Source organism: Adiantum capillus-veneris, chromosome 2 (assembly GCF_014529385.1).
Source record: "Adiantum capillus-veneris isolate H3 chromosome 2, ASM1452938v2, whole genome shotgun sequence".
NCBI classification, from domain to species: Eukaryota; Viridiplantae; Streptophyta; class Polypodiopsida; order Polypodiales; family Pteridaceae; genus Adiantum; species Adiantum capillus-veneris.
Window position 1 is genome coordinate 92,979,480 of NC_140932.1, and position 7,273 is coordinate 92,986,752.

Genomic DNA, 7,273 nt, shown 5'->3' on the forward strand with positions numbered 1-7,273 from the left:
AGAGGGTCTTTCACCACCAAAACAACACCGACTACTGTCAAGGTTCTAATAGCTCAATGTGGTTAAGCTGTAGGCAAGCCTCATAGGACTTCACTATTAAGACCATAGCTCTTGATGGTGATGCTCCATTATGTGCACAAAGCAGACACACTACAAGGCTGAAAAATTCCTATTCTACTTACTCAATTGCAATTAATAATATCAACCAGTTATAGTTAGCTTGAGGACCTCTCTTCTTGAGCAAGAAAATGCTTTGATACCAATGTAACATTTAATGATCTAGTAACTTATGTGTAGAAAAAAATAACATAGACATAGTGAGCATTTCATTAAGAATAGATTCCTAATGAGCATAGCAAGAGTGCAACGATGGAGAGAGCAACAAAAGCATAACACCTAGTTAGATAGGCATGAACAATACTTCAAAAGAGAGAGAAATTAAGCTATTGACAATAGTTGAGGACCGGATTTACATGGAGCCGGCGGTCCCCCCTCCAAAAGGCTTTGTATTATAGGTTTCCCCCATCAAGGGAGACATATTACAATACAATACTTTGTGTTCCTTCAATAACTTGCTGGTGCAATGAAGATGGAAGCTTCAAGCACTAAGCTTACACCCGAAAACACAACATCAATTCCGTCACGGTCTTAGACCCAAGATCTCACACACCTCCGAAGATGGTGAGAGCTAGTGGGGTATGAGAGTGGATCAAGAGGAAGATGAAGTATTTCTCCTCACATAATCACTCTTAATAGCTTAGCATAGCTTAGTAATTAGCATGGTAGAGGATATGAGCATGCATTGAATCTTGGCTCTTGGTTGGATTTGCATCAAAAGCCAAGAGTTGTTGGTGTAGGCCTCCCTTCTCAAAAGCTTGGAGAAGATGATAAGCTTTCCATTAAAGCTTAGAGGAGGAGAGAAAGTTCTTTGCTCCACACATGAGTTGTGTGAGTGTGTGTGATAATGCCTTCTAAAAATCAACCCCCTCTCTCTCTTTTGGTCAACCCCCCTTGCTATTTTCTCATGCTGGCATCCAATTGGCCCTATAAAGCTTAGCCAATCATAAATTACAAGCATAATTGCTAGCCTTGTGACATGTGTCCCCCTTTCCCCTTTTGTGAGAGCTTTAGGTATTTAAATAAATCAATTAATCTCTCATTGGACCTCTTGGTCTAGCCAATAAGAATCAGTCAAGCCATTGGGCTGTTGAATGCTCATTGGACCCCTTGGGAGACTGTCCAATAGTCTTCTAGAGAGCTTACTTTCTATTAGTTCTTTTATCAAGCATTTTTAAAAGAATTAGACTAAATTTAATCTAGCCTAATTCTCATCGGTCCACCTCTATGGCCATCCAATAGGATTTGAATGCACCTTGGGGGCAACTAGGCTAGGAACTTGATATGTGTCCATTATGCCCTTTGTGTAAAGGGAGCTTGGAAGAGAGAGAGAGAGAGAGAGAGAGAGAGAGAGAGAGAGAGAGAGAGAGAGAGAGTGTGTGTTTCTCTCTCATCCCCTAAAAAAATGGCTCGCCCCCTCCTTGATAGGGATGTGGGAAGACTTTTGAGTCTTCCCACAAGCATCCAAATTTCCCTAAGGTTTGACCATTGAGTATTTCATTTAATTTTGGAACCTAAGCTTTTTGGAAGTCTTAATGGGTTGAACCTTACGGTCTTTGAAACCCATTGATGCACATTTCTCTTTTGAAGATGGTCCCTCTTTGGATCCCTATTTTCCCTCTTTTGGATCCCTATTGAGACCGGCTTGACAGCCTTACCAATATTCTAGCTTTTCTCCCCTGGTACTTCCCCATATTAAATCATCAGTTTAACATGAGAAAATCATTTAGGAGAATTAGATATTAGTTATTATGACATCATGCATCTCTAGACTAATGCAATGTCAGTTCAGAGCTTTTCACACCCTCTCCATAGTGCTCGTTCCAACAAAGCAATTAAGCACTACATCTTCCTCTTGGGTGAAAGTGCCAAGCATCCACCTACGTGTTCATTCACACAATATGAGTCACAATATAGAGTAGACAAAATTGAGCACATTCTTGGTTCCTCGTGTGAGTGAGTTTTCAAAATACCTCACAAATGCCTCACTGTGTTTGGCTTGCAACCGAATATAATTCCTAGTGCTATATGGTGTATGGATGCATCTTCGCAAAAAGCTTGAATTCTCAACTATGTTCTTCTCAAAATCAAAATCCATAGCATTGGCAACAACATTGCTAACTTGTTGATGTAATGAGAATGCTGACATATCTCACTCTCGATTCAAGTAAACACAACAATGGTAAGAAAGGATATGAACAAGAATCAATCAACTCACTGCTTCTAAAAATGCATATGTAATATACACAACGACACAAAGCACAAAAATAAATAAATTTATAGTCCCTAATCTTGTTCATCGTTGCACATCCAATAAAAGGAATTTGGAAAATGTAAGCACAATGTGTGACAAATCTTGAATCCACAATGGTTTGTGTCTACTTCTACCATGCTAAGATGATCCTTGCAAAACACCGCAATTATGATGCTATGTGGGAGAAGGTATTGTGCTACCAAAGTGAAGGCCGACTGTAGTAGGTCCCTAGAGAAAAAGTTCCATCTAGGCAGTATAAATTTCAGGACAAAGAGTGCATGATTAGTCAAAAAAAAATTCCCACACCAATAGCACACCTACCATGTGAACACAGGAATCCATACAACCAGTGGATGTCAAATAGCTCAAAAATCAATGTATAGGGCTTGTGTGTTCTTGCACCATGTGACATCCATTACAAATATATACCAATTTTCGAGTTCTTATATGTAACTTAGATTTGAAAGTGGAATTAACCTAATGCTCAACATGCTACCATGAAAATCCATCCACATGTCGGTGATATTGTAGCACAATCCAAAGTGGACTGGCTCGGTCTCACAACTCTTTTAATGAAAAGGACCACACAATGTTATTAAATCAAGATTTACGACTACATGGCAAGAACAAATGGATTGACCAAAAGAGACTACGTATTTGCCTAATCCAAAAATTGTCTCAATTTTATCATATGGCGGTGGACTACATATGTGTTGATCGTCATGGTCATCTTGGTCATGGGTATTGTTCTCTAAATGGGAGCCAAGTGATTGAGACCTGCCTTGGGCACTGGCATGCAATGCTGTATGGGTATCGTTCTTATAAATTTGTTTTACTTGATGACAAAAAAATTCAATATAGCAACTTCCTAGCATCATTATGTCTCTAGACAACACTTGCTTGGACCAGCTAGGACCATCAAATTCGACAAATTTTGCACCACTTGCTATGCCATCTGAGTGAACAACAAATTGTATGTTTTGAATTTAAACCTTGAAGAACTCAATCTCATCCCTTTTAGACATTGAAAAGGGAATCCCTCTTAAACTAAAAACTCGAGTATGTTGCGAATGTTCCTTGCCAATTGTGGATTTGGAAGGAGGAAGGTAGGCATAGGCTCCCCCATCCCACCACCCTTCTCTTGCTCTAATACCTCAACCGCCACGACTAGGTAGTACTTGTGCTTCTTACTGTGGAAAACTTCTATGTATCCCTATCCCATGATTTTTTGGTTTATATGTAGAGCAATCTCCACTTGCATCGGCAACCCAAAGGCACGATACACCTCTTTACAAAATCTCCCTTGCTTGTGTGTAAGCAAAACATCTACCACATCTAGACCCCTTAAGAAATCATATACATCACTCTCTCTGCCATTGAAAAGAAGACCCCAAATTTGTACAACCGACGGGAGGGTGCATCAAAATTACAGAAATGGCATGAACTTGGGACCTTTGAAGATGGGTGGTCGGGATGAGTGCGACGGTTGGAGACTCCCTCATTAAACGATGTCGTGGGAAATGGTGGAGGATAGGCTTATCCCACATTGTGAGGATTTAGATGGCCTGGGGGAGAACCTCCACGGTATGGAGACATGCCCAATGATATGGGAGTTGTACCTGGGTAAGGTGTCATGTGAGTTGAGGGTGAGTAAGGTGTGCTTGATAGAGGGTTAACACTACAACCTGGATTATTCTTATATCCAGGGTTTACTTTTGCTAAGTGGGGACCGATAGAGTTGACAATGGCTCCACTGTTCAAGTAATTTGGTTTTACTACATTGTTATAGCTCGTTTCATCCAAAGTTGATTGTTGAACTGGGGTTGGCACCCGTATGTAAAGGATTAGAAGGCACCACTATCAACTGGGATCCATACAACCAGTGGATGCCAAGAGCTCAAAAATCATTGTATAGGGCTTGTGTGTTCTTACACCATGTAACATTCATTACAAATATACACCAATTTTCATGTTCTTATGTAACTTAGATTTGAAAGAGGAATTAACCTAATACTCAACCTGCTACCATGCAAACCCATCCACATGTAGGTGATATTGTAGCACAATCCAAAGTGGACTGGATCAATCTCACAACTCTTGTAATGAAAAAAATCACACAATCTTATTGCATAAAAATTTACAACTATGTGGCAAGAACGAATGGATTGACCAAAAGAGACTACGTATTTACCTAATCCAAAAAATCGTCTCAATTTTATCATCTGGTTGTGGACTACATATGTGTTGATCGTCATGGTCATCTTGGTCATGCGTCATGTTCTCCAAATGGGAGCCAAGTGATTGAGACCTACCTTGGGCACTGGCATGCAATGTTGTATGGGTACCGTTCTTATAAATTTTCTTTACTTGATGACAAAAAAAATCAATATAGCAACTTCCTAGCATCATTATGTCTCTAGACAATAGTTGCTTGGACCAGCTAGGACCATCAAATTTGACATATTCTGCACCACTTGCTATGCCATCTAAGTGAGCAACAAATTGTATGTTTTGAGATTAAAATCCTTGAAGAACTAAATCTCATCCCTTTTAGACATTGAAAAGGGAATCCCTCTTAAACTAAAAACTCGAGTATGCTGCGAATGTTCCTTGCCAATTGTGTATTTGGAAGGAGGAAGGTAGGCATAGGCTCCCCCTTCCCACCACCTTCTCTTGCTGTAATACCTCAACCGCCACGACTAGGTAGTACTTGTGCTTCTTACTATGGAAAACTTCTATTTATCTCTATCCCATGATTTTCTGGTTTATATGTAGAGCAAGCTCCATTTGCATCGGCAAACCAAAGACACAATACACCTTTTTACAGAAGCTCCCTTGCTTGTGTGTAAGCAAAACATCTACCACATCTAGACCCCTAAAGAAATCATACATCACTCTCTGTGCAATTGAAAAGAAGACCCCGAATTTGTACAACCGGCGGGAGGGAGCATCAAAATTACAGAAATGGCATGAACTTGGGACCTGGGACCTTTGAAGATGGGTGGTGGGGATAAGTGCGACAATTGGAGACTCCGTTATCAACGACATCCTGGGAAATGGTGGACGAGAGGCTTATCCCACATTGTGATGATTTAGATGGCTTGGGGGAGAACCTCCATGGTATGGAGACATGCCCGATGATGTGGGAGTTGTTCCTGGGTAAGGTGCCATCTGAGTTGAGGGTGAGTAAGGTGTGCTTGATAGAGGGTTAACTCTACAACCAGGATTGTTCTTACATTTAGGGTTTATTTTTGCTAAGCTAGGACCGATAAAGTTGACGATGGCTCCATTGCTCATGTAATTTGGTTTTACTACAGTGTTATAGCTCGTTTAGTCCAAAGTTGATTCCTTAGTTGGGGTTGGCATCCGGATGTAAAGCATTTATAGAAGGCACCGCTATCACATTTGGTGCATGTTGGGGGTAGGAAGAATATATATAAAAGACATGGCTCGGATCATTGCCCTGATTCTCGGCAGTAGGGAAAGCACTTCCATAATATAAGTTGAGGGGATGTTCGCAATTACAAAGCAGCTTGAGAGGCAAAAAGGGGCAGGAAAGAAGGTTGATTTGATTGTAGAGATTGGCTATGTTAGTAGGCATTGAGCATACCACAGGCGGTGGTTGAGCCCCCTTGTATAACAAAGGCTAGAAAATTAGATGGGAAGACTGTCCAAAACAGTGTGAAGAAATGTGTGCATGAACAAACCAAGCTTCAGAGAATCATATCACAAGCCAAATTGCATCGTAGGAATAGTCTTGCTTTTGGGTATGATTTTGCTAGTCCGGATTTTGGAACCATTGTTGTACATAGCGGAGCTCTAGAGGGCACATGGATAGCGTCTTGATACATGCTATTCATGCTGTTTTATCAAATTTTCTTAGTGCTTTTGAGGATGCACTGCTATTCTTTTGATTGCCACATGGAACACTCTATGCTCATAAACACTTGTACAAAATCATGATAACGAGATGAGAAGTTGAAGCTGGCAGTGCAAGGACCTACAAGTTGCCTTAATTTGGGGGGGGGGGAGAGAGAGAGAGAGAGAGAGAGAGAGAGAGAGAGAGAGAGAGAGAGAGAGAGAGAGAGAGAGAGAGAGAGAGAGAGAGAGAGGGGCTCATGGGAGAACGACTACCAAAAACACGGGTAGGTGGATGGCGTCCATATCATGTGAGCATGCAAGTGTAGAGCCTAGTGGTGGCTGTTACGATGCAAATCATGACACCTCACCAATATGAGTGCACTCCCCCCATGCAAGGTAGTACATGATGTACACAATGCATGTGTTGAAACACATTTCATCCATCTCTATACTAATGCAATGTCAGTTTGAGAGCTTTCCACACCCTCTCCATAGTGCTTGTCCTCCCTCATGTGAGTGGGTTCTCAAAAATACCTCACAAATGCCTCATTGCGTTTTGCTTGCAGCCTGTATGGTTGCATCTCCACAAAAAGCTTGAATTCTCAACTATGTTCTTCTCAAAATCAAAATCCATAGCATTGGCAACAACATTGCTAACTTGTTGAGTGTAATGAGAATGTTGACATATCTCACTCTCGATTCAAGTAAACACAACAATGGTGAGAAAGGATATGAACAAGAATCAATCAACTCATTGCTTCTACAAATGCATATGTAATATACAAAACGACAACAGAAAGCACAAAAATAAATAAATTTATAGTACCTACTTTTGTTCATCGTTGCACATCCAGGAATTTGGAAAATGTAAGCACAATGTGTGACAAATCTTGAATCCACAATGGTTTGTGTCTACTTCTACCATGCCAAGATGATCCTTTCAAAGTGCCACAATTATGATGCTATGTGGGAGAAGGTATTGTGCTGCCAAAGTGAAGGCCATAGTAGTTCCCTAGAGAAAAATTTCCATCTAGGGATTAC

General features: G+C 40.7%; 2 pseudogenes; both read right to left on the minus strand.

The window, feature by feature from the left end:
• Positions 1-2,940: 2,940 nt before the first annotated feature.
• Positions 2,941-3,770, minus strand: LOC147463192 (uncharacterized; annotated as a pseudogene).
• A 788-nt stretch (positions 3,771-4,558) lies between these two features.
• On the minus strand, positions 4,559-5,312 carry LOC147463193 (uncharacterized; annotated as a pseudogene).
• Positions 5,313-7,273: the final 1,961 nt, after the last annotated feature.